This window comes from Pan troglodytes, chromosome 6 (genome assembly GCF_028858775.2).
Source record: "Pan troglodytes isolate AG18354 chromosome 6, NHGRI_mPanTro3-v2.0_pri, whole genome shotgun sequence".
NCBI classification, from domain to species: domain Eukaryota; kingdom Metazoa; phylum Chordata; class Mammalia; order Primates; family Hominidae; genus Pan; species Pan troglodytes.
Window position 1 is genome coordinate 76,138,467 of NC_072404.2, and position 20,864 is coordinate 76,159,330.

Genomic DNA, 20,864 nt, shown 5'->3' on the forward strand with positions numbered 1-20,864 from the left:
GGAGATCGAGACCATCCTGGCTAACACGGTGAAACCCCGTCTCTACTAAAAATACAAAAAATTAGCCAGGCGTGGTGGCGGGCGCCTGTAGTCCCAGCTACTCAGGAGGCTGAGGCAGGAGAATGGCGTGAACCTGGGAGGCGGAGCTTGCAGTGAGCCGAGATTGCGCCACTGCACTCCAGGCTGGGTGACAGAGCGAGACTCCGTCTCAAAAAAAAAAAAAAAAAAAAAAAAGAATCTGCTTCCTTTTCTAGGTCTTTTTTCTGATCAAGGAGATATTTAGCTAAGAGTCTGACACCATTTAAGATCTGAAAAGAGATATTTACCATCTATTTTCTCTGAAGCCTGTTACTTAGAGGTGTCATCTACGTAACAAGAACCTTGGCTTCCATAACCCCTGTTATCTTAACTCAAGCATTTCTTTATGCTGACTTCAACTCTTAGGCAAAGCTTAACTCTTTCAACCAATTGCCAATTAGGAAATCTTTGAATCCACTTATGACCTGGAAGCCCTGCTCCACACCCTCAAGATATCCTGCTTTTCCAGCCCACACCAATATATACTTTCCATGTATTGATTTATGTCTTTGCCTGTAGCTTCTCTCTCCCTAAAATGTATAAAACCAAGTTGTAACCCCACCATCTTGAGCACATGTTCTCAGTACCTCTTGAGACTGTGTTCCAGGCCATAATCACTCATATTTGGCTCAGAGTAAACCTCTTCAAATATTTTACAGAGTTTGGCTTTTTTCATCAACAATTGAAAGGAAAGCATGTATTGCAAGACACCAAGCAAGGAGAATTGGGTAGCTCATACTTAAGACCTGACCTCCCCAATGGCTTGCAGGCAAGAGTTTTTAAAGGCAGAGATAAATTTTAGGAAAGTAGAAGCTACAGGCAAAATCATAAATCAATACATGGAGGTTACACATTGGTTTAAGCTTAAAAGTGTGGGATATCTTGAAGCGGGGGCTTACAGGTTGTAGATAGACTCAAAGATTTTCTGATTTGCAATTGGTTAAGATAGAGAAGCTTTGTTTAAAAATTTAAAGTCGACAGAAAAAAGAAAGTTAGCTTTCAAGGGGGATTGACTTTCCTCAAGCCCCTCAGGAAGAAACTTATAATAAAGAGTGATAGTTAAGGTTTAGTCTTCACTTTCCCCTTATCTGGGGTCTAGTGCCAGCTGATCTGTTCCACAGGGTTCTCTAGTGGGGGTCCAAGCCACTGAAAATCAACTCAGGGACATACATTAAGATGGTATTGTCAGAGGTGTGTAAACCAGAGTAACTCCATCTTTTTTTTTTTTTTTTTGAGATGGAGTCTCACTCTGTCACCCAGCCTGGAGTGCAGTGGCGCAATCTCGGCTCACTGCAAGCTCCGCCTCCTGGGTTCACACCATTCTTCTGCCTCAGCCTCCCAAGTAGCTGGGACCACAGGCGCCTGCTACCATGCCCAGCTAATTTTCTGTATTTTTAGTAGAGACGGGGTTTCATCTTGTTAGCCAGGATGGTCTCGATCTCCTGACCTTGTGATCCACCTGCCTTGGCCTTCCAAAGTGCTGGGATTACAGGTGTGAGCCACCTCGCCCGGCCAGCAACTCCATCTTGAATGGGGCTGGGTAAAATGAAGCTGAGACCTACTGGGTTGCATTCCCAGACAGTTAAGGCATTCTAAGTCACAGGATGAGATAGAAGTTCACCACAAGATACAGGTCATAAAGACCTTGCTGATAAAACAGGTTGCAGTAAAGAAGCTGGCTAAAACCCACCAAAATCAAGATGGCCATTAGGGTGACCTCTGGCCATCCTCACAGCTACACTCCCAACAGCACCATGACAGTTTACAAATGCCATGGAAATGTCAGGAAGTTCCCTTATATGGTCTAAAAAAGGGAGGCACAAATAATCCATCCTTTGTTTAGCATATAATCAAGAAATAACTATAAAAATGGGCAACCAGCAGCCCTCAGGGCTGCTCTGTCTATGGAGTAACCGTTCTTTTATTCCTTTACTTTCCTGATAAACTTGCTTTCACTTTACTCTATGGACATGTCCTGAATTCTTTCTTGTGTGAGATCCAAGAACCCTCTTTTGGGGTCTGGATCGAGACCCCTTTCCTGTAACATTATCTTTACTTTTTTAAATCAAAAATAAAATTCTAAGCACACCAACTATCTGAATGAACCCCTCCTTTCAGCCAAGGGCATTCCAAAGTTAACCTGAAAAACTAGTTCAGGCTATTATGGGAATGGGGAGCTTAACATGACTCATTATATCTTCCTCTTTTTTAGAATTTACACACGGCTGACCAGCGTTAACATCAACACAAAGTCCTTAGGACTGATAGAACAGATTCTTTAAGTTGGATAAGGAACATTTACAATCTGTTCTCTCTGAAGCCTGCTACCTGGTGGCTTCATCTACGTGATGAAACCTTGGTCTCCACAACTCCTTACTGTAACTCAGACATTCCTTTCTATTGATTCCAGGTCTTTGGATATGAACTCAACTCATTGCCAATCAGAAAATCTTTGAATCTGCCTATGACCTGAAAGCTCCTGCTTCCAGTTGTCCTGCCTTTCTGGACCAAACCAAGGTACATGTTACATGTATTGATTGGGGTCTTATGTTTCCCTAAATGTATTAAACCAAGCTGTAACCCAGCCACCTTGGGACATGTCATCAGGACCTCCTGAGGCTGTGTTATGGGCCTGTCCTTAACCTTGGCAAAATTAACTTCCAAATTGATTGAGACTCGTCTCAGATACTTTTTGGTTTACAGTTTCCATAGGGAATGCAAACGTCTGTAGAACTTCAGCTTCCTTGGTTATATTGGTTTAGGCTACTATTACCTTCTTATTTAACAAATTACTTATTTACTTCTGGGGCTAGCAAGGTGCCTGGAATTTCCCTTGAGAGAACTTCCTCAAGCATGGAGATTTTCCTTAATCTCCATGCTTGAGGTCTGCAGGCTCCTAAAAGAAAAGGGGATCCCTGCTGTTTCACTCTCATCAGAGAAAGATGGTCACTTTCTGTGAAAACAGAAGAAGGGCGTGAACCAGGGTGGTAGTTGATCAGGATCTCACGCTGGGTCACAGATGACTCTGTTAAAAGAGGCAGCTATGCCAGTGTCTGGATTCTGGATAGCTGAGATGAAGGCATCATTGCAAGTGAATTAAACAGTTGTTTCTGGCCTTAGGCTGCCTGGGATTTTACTCTACTTAGCTGTGACATCTTGAGCAAGTTAACCTCTTCAAGATGTGGAGTCCTAATTAGGAAGGGGGAGTTGGGCTGGCAGGACCAAGGGAAAGCAAAAAGAGAAAGACCATAAGCTATAAGTCTGCCTTTCTTCATGGTCCAGAACACATAGGCCTGCTGTGCAAATAACCCACAATCTTCCTGCACCCAGCTATCACCAGACCCTTGGCTGATGAAAAATGCAAGTTAATTCACTGCAGCCTTGGCATTATCAGACTGTACAAAGCCCTCTTCACCACACAGCACAAGCACCATTCCATAAAATCGTCAGCAAGCCTTTGTCATCTCTTTGCAGTCAGCCCCCATCTTGCTGACCTGCCCATTGCTTCCTTGCAATGTATTTTCATACTTTCTCTAATAAATCTGCTTTTGTTTACCTGTGACTGTCTTGGGAGATTCTCTTACTGCCCACACGACACTGGCCTCAGATAGTCACTATCTGCAACACAAGAGTTTATTTCTCATCTGTAAAATGGCTCCAGTAACTTGATTTGGGGGGATTGAGCTAATCCAGTAACATACTTGGCACAGTGCCTATATATTAAGCTCAGAAACATTGGCTGCTATGCTGAAGATAATTATTGTTATTGAGAGCTGGGGCTCTGGAATGAGACCCACTTGAGTTCCACTCTTGGCTATTGTATTTATTAGTTGTGTGATCTTGGACTAGTCATTACCTCCACAAGCATAAAATGTGGGTAATAATAGGTGTAGCTACTTCATAGAGTTAAGAAGATTAAGTGTGTTAATCCACTTAATGTGCTCAGCACATACTATATTATTATTTATCTCTATGTTCAGCTGTGAGTTTATCCATAGGTAGAGGAGGTGCCTGCTTTTTGGTACTAAACTGGGAAGGGGTGCAGACTTGTTTAAGGCTTGTTAGAGAGTAGTTGTAAGCTAACAGGTGGAAGGGCATGTATCCCGGATCTGCTGGCTCCAAAACTGAAGCTTCACACTGCCCAGTGCTTCCTCCTTGGGCTGGGTGCTAGGGGACTCTTCAGAAGATAGCAACAGCCTGTTTCATTGCACAGCTGTGGTGGGTGCGGCTCCAGCCTCAGCTCCTTCAGGACAGGGCAGATGCTTGGTTCATCTTTGCATCTATTCAGCTCAGACCGTGGAATGTAGTAACACCTCAGTGAATTGCTCTGAGTTGATTATAAGCCAAGAGACAAAGGTGAACATCCGAGATGGCATATTGTTACCAGAAAGGGGTCTCAATGCAGACCCCGAGAGAGGGTTCTGGAATCTTTTGTTTTGTTTTTTGGATTCTCAAATCTTGCCTAAGAAAGAATTTGGGGCAAGTCCATAGAGTACAGTGAAGGCAAGTTTATTAGGAAAGTAAAGGAATAAAAGAATGGCTACTCCATAAACAGAGCAGCCCCAAGTGCTGCTGGTTGCCCACTTTTACAGTTATTTCTTGATTATATGCTAAATGGGGGTGGATTACTCATGAGTTTTTTGGGAAAGTGGTGGATAATTCCTGGAACTAAGGGTTTCTCCCCTTTTTAGAGCTTATGGGTAATTTTGGACGTTGCCATGGCATGTGTAAACTGTCATGGCACTGGTGGGCATATTTTTTAGCATGCTAATGTATTATAATTAGTGTATGGTGAGCAGTGAGGATGACCAGAGGTTACTTTGGTCGCCATCTTGGTTTTGGTGAGTTTTGGCCAGCTTCTTTACCACAGACTGTTTTATCAGCAAGGTCTTTATAACCTGTATCTCATCCTGTGACTTAGAAGGCCTAACCTCCTGGGAATGCAGCCCAGTGGGTCTCGGCCTTCTTTTACCGAGCCCCTATTCGAGATGGACTCTTGTTCAAACACCTCTGACAATATGATCAAGTTCCACGTTGTATGGGACAGATAATTTGAATAGAAATAGTTCAAAGGATAGGGCTGGAATCATTAGCAGAGCTCTCTGGAGGAGGTGAACTGAGCTGTTCCTTGAATAATGGACCTGCTTTAAAAAGGACATGGGGAAATGGGGACAATTTCTGGGTTGGGAGGCAACGTGGTCAGTGTGACTGCAATGTGCTGGAGGGAGCAGAAAGGGGCCAGTTTTGTTGGAGCAGGATGTGTGTGTTAGAGGTGAGGGTAAGGGAGGAGACCACCCCTCATATTGTCTTATGCCCAATGTCTGCCTCCAAAGAAAGAAGAAGTAGAAACTAAAAGGCAGAAATGAAATCCACAGGCAGACAGCCCGGTGCCACACTGTGGGCCTGGTAGTTAAAGATCGACCCCTGACCTAATCAGTTATGTTATCTATAGACAGATCTGTTCAAAAGTCACATTGTATAGAAAAGCACTGTGAAAATCCCTGTCCTGTTCTGTTCCGTTCTAATTACCGGTGCATGCAGCCCCCAGTCACATACCCCCTGCTTGCTCAATCGATCACTACCCTCTCACGCAGACCCCCTTAGAGTTGTAAGCCCTTAAGAAGGACAGGAATTGCTCACTCGGGGAACTCGGTTGTTGGAGACATGAGTCTTGCCGAAGCTCCTGGCCGAATAAAGCCCTTCCTTCTTTAACTCGGTGTCTGAGGGGTTTTGTCTGCAGCTTGTCCTGCTACAAAGGGGCGATGACAGGCCTTGAGAAGGGGATAGGAGCTTGAGCTCAATGTGGTAGCCTACCAAGAGATGCAGAAAGTTTTGGAGGTGGAATGACCTCTGATGAGTATCTTGAAGGTTGACTTGGTGGCTGTTGTGCAGGTTGCAGGTGTGGGCAGGGGAGCAATGCTTGGAAGCAGCCGCATTTGCTGGTGCACCCCAGCACTAAGCGTGCAATCTGGTGCCTTGCAGAGCTGCCCTCAGCCTCTTGTCTGACTTGAGCATCCCGGGAGATTATGCAGTCTGCATTGTGTTGCAAAGTGGTGCAGTCACTTAACCAGGACCCACAGATTAAGTCACCTATTGTGTCGAGTAATGAGGCATTCTCAGAGGCCTTTATGCAAGCAAATAGAATATTTACCCAGGTCCCAGGGAGCCTGGGGACACCTTGGGAGCATGAGATGGCTTTGAAGTGGAATCAAATGAAACCCTTAAGCCTCTGAGTAGGACAGATCTGTTCAAAATCACAGCCTGTCAATTTCAAGGACAGACCATTTTCAGTGCAAATAAACTTTCAGCAAGAAGCCTTGGATAGTGAGCCTGCCTGGAGACACAGGGCTGTTTCTCAGTCATTATTTTTTAGGGCAGTGTGGAAAGGACAGGGAAACAGAGAGAGGCAAAGTGGATGGAAAACAGGGCACCTGGGTTCAACGACCTGCACGTTCCCAGTATCAGTGTGTGACCTTGAGGAGGCCAGAATCTAATGATAATAAGGCCATGTTAGACTTTGATGTGCTAACTGATTTAATCCTTGAACCACTTTCAGAAATAATTTATTAATGAGGAAGTCAAGATGGGAGGTAAGGGCAACTCGGGGCAATTCTGAAAGGTGGTTCTAGCTTCAGATGGTTGACTGAGGCTGTCAGAGGCATTTGAACCAGAGTGACTCCATCTTGAATAGGGGCTAGGTAAAATAAGGCTGAGACCTACTGGGCCACATTCCCAGGAGGTTAGGTATTCCATCACAGGATGAGATAGGAGGTCAGCACAAGACACAGGTCATAAAGACCTTCCTGATAAAACAGGTTGCAGTGAAGCAGCGGCCAAAACCCACCAAAACCAAGATGTCAACAAAAGTGACCTCTGGTCGTCCTTACTGCTCATTATGTGCAAATTATAATGCATTAGCATGCTAAAAGACACTCCCACCAGTGCCATGACAGCTTACAAATGCCATGGCAATGCCCGTATGTTACCCTAGATCATCTAAAAAGGGGAAGAACCCTCAGTTCCAGGAATCGCCCACTCCTTTCCTGAAAAATTCATGAATAATCCACCCATTGTTTAGCATATAATCAAGAAATAACTGTAAGTATTATCAGTCGAGAACCCAAGCTACTGCTCTGCCTATGGAATAGCCATTCTTTATTTCTTAATAAACTTGCTTTCACTTTATGGACTTTCTCTGAATTCTTTCTTGTGTGAGGTCCAAGAGCCCTCTCTTGGAGTCTGGATCAGGGCTCCTTTCAGGTAACAAGGCTGTCATTGGGACAGTGGAAGTAGCCACTGTTGCTTACATCCTAGCTCTTCACAGGTATAGAAAGGAGAACCTCCTCTTCCCCCTACCCTTAACAATTTCCTGTACATCAACTCCATCTCAGAGTCAGCTTGCTGGGGAATCCAACCTGTGACAACGCAGTGAGACAATGATGAAGCCAGGAGTCATTTATTCCCTCTCTGGGCCCCAGTTTCTCCATATACAAAATGAAAATGGTACATTAGATGAGCAGTTCTCAAAGTGTGTGGCCCATGGACCCCTGACGGTGCCAGAGACACTATCAGGACATGCATGAAGTCCAAATCATTTTTTGCCCAGGCTGATCTCGAACTCCTGAGCTCAAGCAATTCGCCTGCCTTGGTCTCCCAAAGTGCTAGGATTACAGGCATGCCCAGCTTAACAGTACTTTGGGAGACTGAGGCGGGTGGATTACGAAGTCAGGAGTTCGAGACCAGCCTGGCCAATATGGTGAAATCCCATCTCTACAAGAATATTAAGGTGTGGTTTGCTGTGTTCACTGAGTTGACATTTGCACTGAATGTGCAAACAATCGTGCCTTAGTGGTGACCTCCAACTGTGCTAGTCTCAAGACATTCTTTACCATCATGCATGCACAGTTATAAAAAAAAAAAAGCAAAGCAAAAAAAAAAAAGAGCGAGTTTCACTTGAGAATGTCCTTGACGAAGCAGTAAAAGTTATTGATTTTATTAAATCTCCACCCTTGAGTACACCTCCTTCTACTATTCTGATTGTCCAAATGCATAATAAGGTACAGTGGTTGCCTTGAGAAGAACCTCAGGTGGGATAGTTGGAGATGTAAGTTGAACTAGTCGGTTTTTTCATGGAACACATTTTTAATCGAAGTAACAATTGACAGACAAGCTATGACACACATTTTCTTGGAAATTAACAAAGTGAGCCTGTCACTTCAAGTCAAACAAGTCACAGTATTTATTACCAAGGATAAAACTCTAGCTTTTAAGTGAATATTAGATTTTTGGAAAACTTGTATCTGTCACCATGAGCTTGACAGCTTCCCAATACTTAATGACTTTTCTGAGATTGGTGAAGATATTGACAAATATGCTATTTGTTTTGATATTGTATCATATAGTGTGTCCACATCTTGAAGACCCATGTAACTCAGTGAAGTAGCATATTTCCAATGACCAAAGCATGATGTGACAAACTCATGTTCCAATAAGAGAGCCAAAGGGCAGGTAGATCAATGGGTTTTAATGAAATAGATTATAAAAACTTCATTCATATGTTTCAGATTCTACATTGTATTCAACCTTTTAAAAACTACCTCATGTGGCTGGGTGCAGTGGCTCACACCTGTAATTTCAGCACTTTGGGAGGCCAAGGTGGTAGGATTCCTTGAGGTCAAGAATTTGAGACCAGCCTGAGGAACATGGCAAAACCTCATCGCTACAAAAAATAAAAAAATTAGCTGTATTAGTCTGTTTTCATGCTGCTGATAAAGACATATCCAAGACTGAGAAGAAAAAGAGGTTTAATTGGACTTACAGTTCCACATGGCAGGGGAAGCCTCAGAATCACAGTGGGAGGTAAAAGGCACTTCTGAAATGGCAGTGCCAAGACAGAATGAGGAAGAAGCAAAAGTGGAAACCCCTGATAAACCCATCAGACCTCATGAGACTTACTCACTATCACAAGAATAGCATGGGAAAGACCGGCCTCCTTAATTCAATTACCTCCCCCTGCGTCCCTCCCACAACACGTGGGACTTCTAGAAGATACAATTCAAGTTGAGATTTGGTGGGGACACAGCCAAACCATATCATTCCACCCCTGGCGCCTCCAAATCTCATGTTTTCACATTTCAAAACCAATCATGTCTTCCCAACAGTCCCCCAAAGTCTTAACTCATTTCAGCATTAACCCGAAAGTCCACAGTCCAAAGTCTCATCTGAGACAAGGCAAGTCCCTTCTGCCTATGAGCCTGTAAAATCAAAAGCAAGCTAGTTACTTCCTAGATACAAGGCGGAGGGAGTGGGGAGGTACAGACATTGGGTAAATACAGCCTTTCCCAATGGGAGAAATTAGCCAAAACAAAGGGGTTACAGGGCCCGTGCAAGTCCAAAATTCAGTAGGGCAGTTAAATTTTAAGACTCCAAAATGGTCTCCTTTGATTCCAGGTCTCACATCCAGGTCACGCTGAGGCAAGAGGTGGATTCCCATGGTCTTGGGCAGCTCTGCCCCTGTGGCTTTGCAGGTATAGCCTCCCTCCCAGCTGCTTTCATGGGCTGGCATTGAGTGTCTGTGGCTTTTCCGGGTGCACGGTGCAAGCTGTTGGTGGATCTACCATTCTGGGGTCTGGAGAACGGGTGCCCTCTTCTCACAGCTCCACTAGGCAGTGCCCCAGTAGAGACTCTGTGTGGGGGCTCCGACCCCACATTTCCCTTCCGCACTGCCCTAGCAGAAGTTCTTCACGAGGGCACCACCCCTGTAGCAAACTTCTGCCTGGGCATCCAGGCGTTTCTATACATCTTCTGAAATCTGGACAGAGGTTCCCAAACCTCAATTCTTGACTTCTGTGCACCTTCAGGTTCAACACCATATGGAAGCTGCCAAGGCTTGGGGCTTCCACCCTCTGAAGCCACAGCCTGAGCTGTATGTTGGCCCCTTTCAGCCATGGCTGGAGCAGCTGGGACACAGGGAACCAAGTCCCTAGGCTGCACACAGCATGGGGACCCTGGGCCTGACCCACGAAACCATCTTTTTCTCCTGGGCTTCTGGGCCTGTGATGGGAAGGGCTGCCGTGAAGGTCTCTGGCATGGCCTGGAGACATTTTCCCTATGGTCTTGGGGATTAACATTAGGCTGCTTGCTATTTATGCTAATTTCTATAGCTGGCTTGAATTTCTCCCCAGAAAATGGGTTTTTCTTTCCTGTCGCATAGTCAAGCTGCAAATTTTTCCAAACTTTTATGCTCTGCTTCCCTTGTAAAGGTGAATGCCTTTAACAGTACCCAAGCCACCTCTTGCATGCTTTGCTGCTTAGAAATTTCTTCCACTAGATACCCTAAATCATCTTTCTTGAGTTCAAAGTTTTACAGATCTCTAGGGCAGGGGCAAAATGCCACCAGTCTCTTTGTTAAAACATAAGAAGAGTCACCTTTACTCCAGTTCCCAACAAGTTCCTTATTTCCCTCTGAGACTATCTCAGCCTGGACCTTATTTTCCATATCGCTATCAGCATTTTGGGCAAAGCCATTCAACAAGTCTCTAGGAAGTTCCAAACTTTCCCACATTTTTCCTTTCTTCTTCTGAGCCCTCCAAACCTCCAATTTCTGCTTGTTACCCAGTTCCAGAGTCGCTTCCACATTTTCGGATATCTTTTCAGCAATGCCCCACTCCCAGTACCAATTTACTGTATTAGTCCATTTTCATGCTGCTGACAAAGACATACCTGAGATTTGGAAGGAAAAAGAGGTTTAATTGGACTTACAGTTCCACATGGCTGAGGAGGCTTCAGAATCATGGCAGAAGGTGAAAGGCACTTCTTACATGGCAGTGGTAAGAGAGAATGAGGAAGAAGAAAAAGCAGAAACCCCTGATAAACCCATCAGATCTCATGAGACTTATACACTATCACAAGAATGGCACAGGAAAGACTGGCCCCCATGATTCAATTACCACCCTCTGGGTCCCTCCCACAACACGTGGGAATTCTGAAAGATACAATTCAAGTTGAGATTTGCTGGGGACACAGCCAAACCATATCATTAGCTTAGTGTAGTGGCACATGCCTGTAGTGCCTGTGGTGGCACATGCTACTCAGGAGGCTGAGACAGGAGGATCACTTGAACCTGGAAGGTCGAAGCTGCAGTGAGCCATGATTGCCCCACTGTACTCCAGCCTGGGTGGCAGAGTAAGACCCTGTCCCCCCAAAAAAACCAAAAAACCCACCTAATGTTGCATTTTGATTGTAGTATCAAATAATATTCACAATGATCTGTTATTAAATGTTCCTTTTCCTTTTCAACTACATTTTTGTATGAGGCTGGATTTTCTTCATGTACTTTGACCAAAACAACATATCTTAATTCTTCCGAATGCAGAAGCAGGTCTGAGAATCTAGCTATCTTATATTAAGCCTGATAATACAGAGGTTTATAAAAATGTAAGACAATGCCACACTTTATTATGATTGTTTAGAAAATACTTGTATTTTAAATAAAAATATGTTATCCATGAGAATACATAATTGATTTGTTATTCTGATTTTAAATAAGTAAACATTTGAAGATATTTTTAGTATAATTTCCAACATAATAAATATCAATAGATAAATAGATGTAAGACTTCCTTGAAGTTTGTATTAGTTTTCTATTGCCGCTGTAACAAATGATCACAAATCTAGTGACTTAAAACAACACAAATTTATTATTTTATAATTCTGTAGGTTAGATTTCTGACATAGGTCTCCCTGAGCTGAAATCAAGATGGGGGCAGAGCTGCATTCCTTCTGGAGGTTTTTGGGGAGAATCTGTTTCCTTGCTTTTTCTGGCTTAAAGAGGCCACCTCCATTCTCTAGTTTGTGGCCCCTTCCTCCATTTCCAAAGTGAGCAATGATGCATTTCTTTCTCTCCATAATCACAGCTCCCAATCTGATCCCAGATGGATAAGATTTGTGTGATTAGATTGGGCCCACCTGGATAATCTAGGATAATCTCCCCATTTTATTACCTTTAAGCTCATGTGCAAATTCCCTTTGGCCATGAAAAGTCACATAATCATAGGTTTGGGGGATAAGGATGTTAACTTCTTTGAGGTTTAATTATTCTGCCAACTACAGTCTGCCCACTGGCCCTTAAAGATTGACTTCTGTCCCACAAAGCAAATTACATTAATTTCATCCCAATATTCCTCAACGTCTCAAACCATTACAACATCGATTCAACGTCTAAAAATGTCATCTAAATCTTATCAACTCCAAAGTTCCAAATTTCTCCCTCTAAATCAAGTGTGGGTGAAATCCTGATTACGGTTCTTCCTGGAGCATCACTCCTCTCCATCTGTGGACCTGGGAAATTAGAAAACAAGTTATCTGCTTCCAAAATACAATGGTGGAATGGGCATGGGACAACAGTTATAGACATTCTCATTCCAAAGGGAGAAAGTGGAAGGAAAAATGGAATCACTGATCCTAAGCAATTTTGAAATCCAGCCAGGCAATCACCATTAATTTTCAAGGTTTGGAAACAATTCTTTGTGGTTTGTGGCTCTGTCCTCTGGGTTTATGGCCACCTTTATTCTGCCAACCATGGGGTCCTTAATTTTTAAGAATGCAAAGGAATCCTGGACACAAGTTTGAGAACTGCTACATTAGATCAGATCCATTAGAGACTGGGTGCCAGGAGAGCTGTTGAGAAGGATTCTGAGGTTGTCTGGATTCAGCTGGAAGGGTGCTTCAATGACTTAGTAATGTCTGCTGTGGTCTTAGCAGGGAGAGTGCTTTGATCAGTTAGTAATGTCTGCTGTGGCCCTGAAGGGACGCAGGCATGGTTACCATTCCTGTATCATCCATAAAGACCCCTCCAGCTTTGTGGGTCTCTGACTCCACAAATACTCTCAGCATATGCTGAATGTTCTCAGAACATTCTGGAAGGACTAATTAATATCACAAGAAAAAGCTGTGCAGTTTCAACTAGGACCAGTGGCCCTTTTAGGCAGAGCTGATCCTGAAAAAAATGATGAGAGAGTTCTATTTTTTGCTATTATTCAAATTTCGGCAGTGTCTCTTCCACACACAATTTTAGGACCCTGGCATGTTTTGTCACCCCCACTGAAACCTCATTTTATAAAAGTATATGAGAAACTCATTTTTTATTCTATTTTATTTTTTGAGACAGTGCCTAACTCTGTCACCCAGGCTGAAGTGCAGTGGTGTGATCTTGGCTCACTGCAACCTCCACTTCATGGGCTCAAGTGATTCTCCCACCTCAGCCTCCTGAGTAGCTGGGATTATAGGTGCATGCCATCACACCTGGCTAATTTTTGTATTTTTTTTAGAGACAGGGTTTTGCCATGTTGCCCAGGCTGGTCTCAAACTCCTGAGCTCAAGATCTACATGCTTTGGCCTCCCAAAGTGCTTGGATTACAGGTGTGAGCCACTGTGCCCCACTTGGATGAACTCAAAGTCAGGCAAATGTACCAGCCTTTCTGGAAGGTTCCACTTTTATTGCAAGACAAAGTGTTCAGCCAGCAAATTTCAAACCTTTCAAACACATGGCCTCTCTTTTCTGAACATAAAAGTCTTGATCTTCCATTCTGACATGGTTCCTTCAATGGGAGCCATAATATTATCTGAATATGCCTACTAGTCAAGAAAAGCCTGTTAAGCTTTATTTTCTGAAGTCTTTGTTGTGAAAATATTACCAATATGAATAATATTATACATTTTTTACTATGCTTTTTCAAACTCGGCCCCTACAACCTCAAAGTAGCCTAAAAAAGGGTTAGGCTTCTCCTTCCACCCAATCCTAAGTTAAGAATCCCTGTCTCAGTTGTGGCAGAATATATTTTCCAAGATGGTGTCAATAATCTCTCCCATTCCAAATGTTCTTTTAACAGTCCTTTAACATCAATGTGATTCACTGAGAGGTGAGGTCTACACTCCTGTCAATGGAATCTGTGTCACATGTGATTATGGAAAAAGTGACACTATGTGACTTCTGGTGCTAGGTCATAAAAGGCAATAAAGTTCCAGCCTTGTCCTGTTGTGATATTCATTCTTGGAGCCCAACCACCATGGAGCAAGGAAGGCCAGGCCACAAGGAGAGACCATGTGTGGGTGCTCCAGTCAACAGCCCTAGCTGAGGTCCCAGTGACAGCCAGCATCAACCACTGATGTTAGTAAACAAGCCTTCAGATCCCCCAGTGGTTGAGGCTTATTTGCTGTGCCCTAGATATCATGGAATAGAGATAAGTTGTCCCCATTGAGTCCTGCCCAAGTTGCAGATCCATGAGCAAAAGAAATGACTGCTGTTTTAAGTCTCTACATTTTGGGGTGGGTTGTTATATGGCAAGAATAATTGGAACAAAAATCAAAAGAGAGTAAGAGAGTATGTCACTGGCAGATTACGGGGAAAGATATGTGATATGGTTTGGCTGTGTCCCCATCGAAATCTCATCTTTAATATAGCTCCCATAATTCCCATGTGTTGTGGGAAGGACCCAGTGGGAGATAATTGAATCACTGGGGTTGTTTCCCCCATACTGTTCTTGTGGTAGTAGATAAGTTTCATGAGATCTGATAATTTTATAAGGAGTTTACCCCTTTGGTTGGCTCTTGTTCTCTCTTTGCCTGCTGCCACCCATGTAAGATGTGTCTTTGTTCTTTCCCCACCTTCTGCCATGATTGTGAGGCCTCCCCAGCCACATGGAACTGTGAGTCCATTAAACCTCTTTTCTTTCTAAATTATCCAGTCTTGGGTATGTCTTTATCAGCAGCATGAAAATGGACTAATACAATATGTTTAGAATCAACCTTCTCTCCCCTCTGTTTCACCCCTAACTACTGATCTACTGATCACATCTGATTTAATGAAGCAATTCTCAAACTTGGCTTCACCTTTGCATTTTTTTTTGTTTCTTTTTTTTTTTTATGTTGAGATGGAGTCTTGCTCTGTCACTCAGGCTGGAGTGCAGTGGCTCAATATTGGCTCACTGCAATCTCTGCCTCCCAAGTTCCAGTGATTCTCCTGTCTCAGCCTCCCGAGTAGCTGGGATTACAGGTGCCCACCACCACACCCAGCTAATTTTAGTAGAGACGGGGTTTCACCTGTTGGCCAGGCTGGTCTTGAATTCCTGAGCTCAGGTGATCTGCCCATGTTGGCCTCTCAAAGTGCTGGGATTACAAGTGTGAGCCACTGTGTCCAGCGCCTTTGCAGTCTTCAAAATTATCAAGGACCCTATGGTAGGCCGAATAATGGTGGATCCATAAGCTGAGAGGCTGGAGCCATAAAGCACAAAGAATTTTTTCAAAGCCTTGAAACTTAATGCAGTTGGGGAGAGATAACTTGTGAGATTTGACTTTGGACAATTTCCCCATTTCCCTTTCCCAATGTCTGTGACTAATCATATCCATGTACCCTTTAAAAACTTTTTTTAAGGACTTTGGGGTGAGTCATGTTACTTATTTAGGCATTAGTTTCTTCCCTTCTTAAAGGGGGACTTTGACCTACTCTCTAAGCTGCTTTTCTGCTTCCCACCTCCTAGTTTGCTCTCTTCATTTTCTTTTCCCTATGTTTCTCCTTTTTTTTTTTCAAACTTAACAACGAAAATTGTAAATGCCACAAAATCTCCACCTCTCTACTAGATTGAATCCACTTGGGGTAGATAAACTGCAGGAATCGCTTTTTCTGGCTCTGTGAATTTGACAAGTGTGTTTGCACTCTGCCTGGTGTTTTGTCGGCATTTTCTCACTTCTTGATGCCAGGCTTCTCGCTAACAATTCAGGATTCCAAGGACAGCCGCTGGTGGTCCTCCTCATTCTTTTATTTTTTTTCAAACCTCCAAATTGAAATATTTATGAATGTTTCTTTTCTTACCAAGTTCAACTTAAACGAGTTATAGTCTGCACCCCTCTAGCCCAGAACCTGTGACTGTTTTTTTGAGAAAAATATTCTTTTATTTTACAATATGCATTTAAAAAAATACTGGAATACCGGAAGAATATATACATAGACATATATATATATTTGTTCCTATTTAAAAATAATAATAATAAAAATAAAATAAATAATAAAAATAAAAATAAAAGAGGGCTAGCTTGTACACAATATATATAAATAACATTAATTTAAAATATTTAATAATTTAGGCAGAGTGCAGTGGCTTATATATATATATATTCCTCAACAGTGGCCATCTCGGGATGAGAATAGAAATTTTAGGTAGGGAAATTTTTATATTAAATATTTTTATAATTTTTATTTATTTTTATTTTACTTTATTTATTTTACTGTATTTACTTTACTTTCAGTTCTGGGATATATGTGCAGAACGTGCAGGTTTGTTACACAGGTATACATGTGCCATGGTGGTTTGCTGCACCTATCAACCCGTCATCTAGGTTTTAAGCCCCACACGCATTAGGTATTTGTCCTAATGCTCTCCCTCCGCTTTCCCCTAACACCCTGACAGGCCCTGGTGTGTGATGTTCCCCTCCCTGTGTCCATGTGTTCTGATTGTTCAACTCCCACTTATGAGTGAGAACATGTGCTGTTTGGTTTTCTGTTTCTGTGTTAGTTTGCTGAGGATGATGGTTTCCAGCTTCATCCATGTCCCTGTGAAGGACATGATCTCATTCTTTTTTAATGGCTGCATAGTATTCCATGGTGTATATGTGCTGATTTTAATAGATGCATGCAGATGGGTAAACACGTAGCTTAAGGACTGTGCGCTAGATTTGCACACTGGGAGGCAGGCAGCTAATACACCAACAGGGGACAGTTCAGGTGCATACTTTTTTTTTTTTTTTGAGACAGAGTCTTGTTCTGTTGCCCAGGCTGGAGTGCAATGGCGCAATCTCTGCTCACTGCAACCTCCACCTCCTGGGTTCAAGCAATTCTCCTGCCTCAGTCTCCCAGGAAGCTGGGACTACAGGCGACTGCCACCGCGCCCAGCTAATTTTTGTATTTTTCTAAAGATGGAGTTTCCCCGTGTTGGCCAGGCTAGTCTCAACCTCCTGACCTCAAGTGGTCTGCCTGCCTTGGCCTCTCAAAGTGCTGGGATTATGGTGTCAGCCACTGCACTAGGCCTAAATTATTAAGTATTTAAAATAAATGTTATTTATGTATATTGTGTACAAGCTAGCCCTCTTTTATTTATGATATCTAGGTATAAAACATTTATTAATAAGTGTCTGGCTAATGCACACATTCTTGAGAACTTGGGGACCTTCAGCGCAATGCTAATTAAACTGGACCTGTACTTTTTTGTATTAGAAATTTAACCCATTTTTATTTATTATCATAATATAATTACTTTTAATTATATTATTTCATGCATTCTGTCATTCATATTTCATTATTTTGCCTTATAGATCATGCTTTCTTTGCTTTTCCCTTGTGAGTCAATAATGGGTAGCCAATATTTAATTTTAATAAATGTTAGTTTTACATTTTTCAAAAATATCTTTGCTTGGGCAATATCTATAACTATTAAATACAAAATTAATATGAAAACTTTTGACTTTTCTTTTTGAAATGGGGAATTCAAGATGTGTCTTAACTCTTTTTGTTCAACTTTTCTTGGCCATGCAAGTAGAATCTGCAGCATACATTGTAGGATGCACGTTTTTATTAATATTGACATTTTTTACAATAACTCATCTCAGGAATCTCTGTTGACTTGGGCATTCCTTTAATTACCAGTTTATGCCAATTATTTAGACAATCTCTGGTTAATAGTGTCCACGCTTGATTTTATAATTTCTCTGATCTTGAGCACTTATTTTTGGTGCATCTGCTAGGCTTTGATGAAAACTTTGGTTAAGATTTTCAGGAGTGCCTCAGTCATAGGATTTTCTGTGGCATAACCTATCTCAGACTATCTTTCCTTCACCTTGGCTCATGAACAGCATCTGGGTTAGGCAAAGAATTCTTGGGTCACAGATGTCTCCCTTAAACACTACAGACATTACTTCATTTTCTTCTGTGTTTGCAGTGATAGAATAGAATCTAGGGTTAGCTGAATTTTAGTTCTTCTGTCACAACTTGTCATTATAGTTTAATTTTTCCTAGCTTAGTGGCAGTTTCTCCAGCCTTGATATTGAAAATGTCACTAAAATATATCTACTGTGTCTGTCTCTTTTTATAAATTTACTTAAAACAGTGAGTCTAGGCGGGGTGCAGTGGCTCACGCCTATAATCTCAGCACTTTGGGAGGCCGAGGCAGGTGGATCACCTGAGGTCAAGAGTTCAAGACCAGCCTGGCCAACATGGTGAAACCCCATCTTTACTAAAAACACAAAATTAGCCAGGGGTGGTGGCAGGCGCCTGTAATCCCAGCTACTTGGGAGGCTGAGGCAGGAGAATCACTTGAACCCTGGAAGCGGAGTTTGCAGTGAGCCAAGATCACTCCACTGCACTCCAGCCTGGGCAACAAGAGCAAAACTCCGTCTCAACAAAAGAAAACAAAAAAACAAAACAAAACAAAAAAACATTGAGTATTTTTGATTTGCACACTCATGTGCTTTTTTTTTCCAGCCCAGGAAAATTGTCTTCTATTAAACTATTGACTTTTTCTTTTCCTCCACTTATTCTGGCTTCTTCTTTAGAAATACTGCTTATCTAGAGATTAGATATACTGGACTGTTAGCCTGGACTTGGGAGACAAAACAATATGTCCATTATACAGAGCAAAGGAGCTATGTTTTTTTAAATGGGGATACATTATAGGTAGCTAATACGGTTTGGATTTGTATCCCCACCCATATTTCATGTCGAATTGTAATCCCCAATGTTGGAGGTGGGGCCTGGTGGGAGGTAAGTGGATCATGGGGGTGAATTTCCCCCTTGCTGTTCTTGTGATAGTGAGTGAGCTCTCATGAGATCTGGTTGTTTAAAAGTGTGTGGCACTGCCACCCCCACTTTCTTCCTCCTGCTCAGGCCACATAAGATATGCCTGCTTCCCCTTCGCCATTCGTCATGATTGAAAGTTTCCTGAGGCCTCCTCAGCCATGCTTCCGGGGTACAGCCTGCGAAACTGTGAGCCAATTAAACTTCTTTTCTTTATAAATTTCCCAGTTTGTTTACAGTTTTCTTTTTTTTTTTTTTGAGACAGAGTCTCGCTGTGTCACCCAGGCTAGAGTGCAGTAGTGCCATCTCAGCTCACTGCAAGCTCCACCTCCCCGGTTCGTGCCATTCTCCTACCTCAGCCTCCCGAGTAGCTGGGATGACAGGTGCCTGTCACCACACCTGGCTAATTTTTTGTATGTTTAGTAGAGACGGGGTTTCACCGTTTTAGCCAGGATGGTCTCGATCTCCTGACCTTGTGATCCGCCCGCCTCGGCCTCCCAAAGTGCTGGGATTACAAGCGTGAGCCAAGGTGCCTGGCCTGTTTACAGTTTCTTTAAGGAAATTCCCATTTCCTTAGCAGGACTCTTCCATTTAAAGACAAGATTGTAGGACTTTCCTTTGTACACATCTGGCTGCATCTCTTGGCTCTGAAACACATCTTTCTCATTGGTCCAATAAATAGTAGAAACAATCTGTAATCATCAGGTTTATCATGTAGATATATGACTGCCATTTGTTAATGGTGAGATTTATTGCAATAAAATTTATCTGCTCCAGTGTCCTTTTTAACAAGGCAAAGGAGATAGCACAACTCTAGTTTTATGTGTTTTGCGTGACTTAAGTCAGGACTTCGACTCAACTGCGGTTGAGCACTGGTATCTGTGCTCAGCTCACAAAAAAGCAGAATTTCTTCTAGTTTCAGCAAAGTGCTTACTGGTAAAATTGACCATCTGAAGGAGTAAAGACAGTTCACCGAGGGGAGATGACCGGGAAAGCCATAGATCAGGGGTTTTCAAGGTTCTTTTCAGTTGTACTTTCTCCAGCTGAAATCTTCCCTGGACACTTAAAAAGCTGATATGTTCTAGTTAAAGAAGGCATCGTACCATTCAACTAACTCTCCAATATGTGTACCTCTGCCCCATCAAGTTAACCCTGGGGAGGGTTCCAAGAAGCCCCAGGATTTGGCCAATCACAGTTTGAAAGCCAGTGCTGATTATAAAAGGCCTCGGGGTGGGGCCTGGCTTACTCTTTGCTCAGTAGCTACTCATCAGACTTGAGCCTCCTAATTCCTTGCACTGATACCAACTCCCTCTTCAGAACCATCACAGCATTTTAATATGTTTCTCCTTGGAACTCTTATTACTCCTTACCTTTTTCGTCTTATAATTTATAATTCAGATATATGACTTATCTTCTTATATCTGCATATTAGTCTACAGTGTACTCAGAGAATTTATTAGTTCATCAAATATCCAGTTAGCGAGCATCCCCATTTCCCAGATTATTTCCTTTACTTTTTTTTTTTTTTTTGGGACAAAGTTTTGCTCTGGTTGCCCAGGCTGGAGTGCAGTGGCACGATTTTGACTCACCGCAACCTCTGCCTCCCAGGTTCAAGCGATCCTCCTGCCTCAGCCTCCTGAGTAACTTGGATTACAGGCTTGCGCCACCATGCACGGCTAATTTTTTGTATTTTTAGTAAAGACGGGGTTTCTCCATGTTGGCCAGGCTAGTCTTGAACCCCTGACCTCAGATGACATGCCTACCTCGACCTCCCAAAGTGTTGGGATTACAGATGTGAGCCACCACGCCGGGCCTTTCCCAGATTATTTCTTCAGTGTGTGTGTTTGTGTGTGTGTGTATGTGTGTATGTGTGTGTGTGCATGTGTTTTAGTTTGTTTGAATCAAGATATCCGTGCATTACAAAAATCAAAGTCCACGCATAACA

The 20,864-nt window shown here is 42.7% G+C and overlaps 1 long non-coding RNA gene across 1 annotated transcript in view; it reads left to right on the plus strand.

Annotated features, from left to right (window-relative positions):
- The first annotated feature begins 2,491 nt into the window (after positions 1-2,491).
- Positions 2,492-20,864, plus strand: part of LOC129144585 (uncharacterized) — a 163,453-nt gene continuing 145,080 nt past the window's right edge. The window contains exon 1 of the long non-coding RNA XR_008549022.2: positions 2,492-2,595. This is a non-coding gene — a long non-coding RNA (uncharacterized LOC129144585). The remainder of the gene's footprint in view (positions 2,596-20,864) is intronic.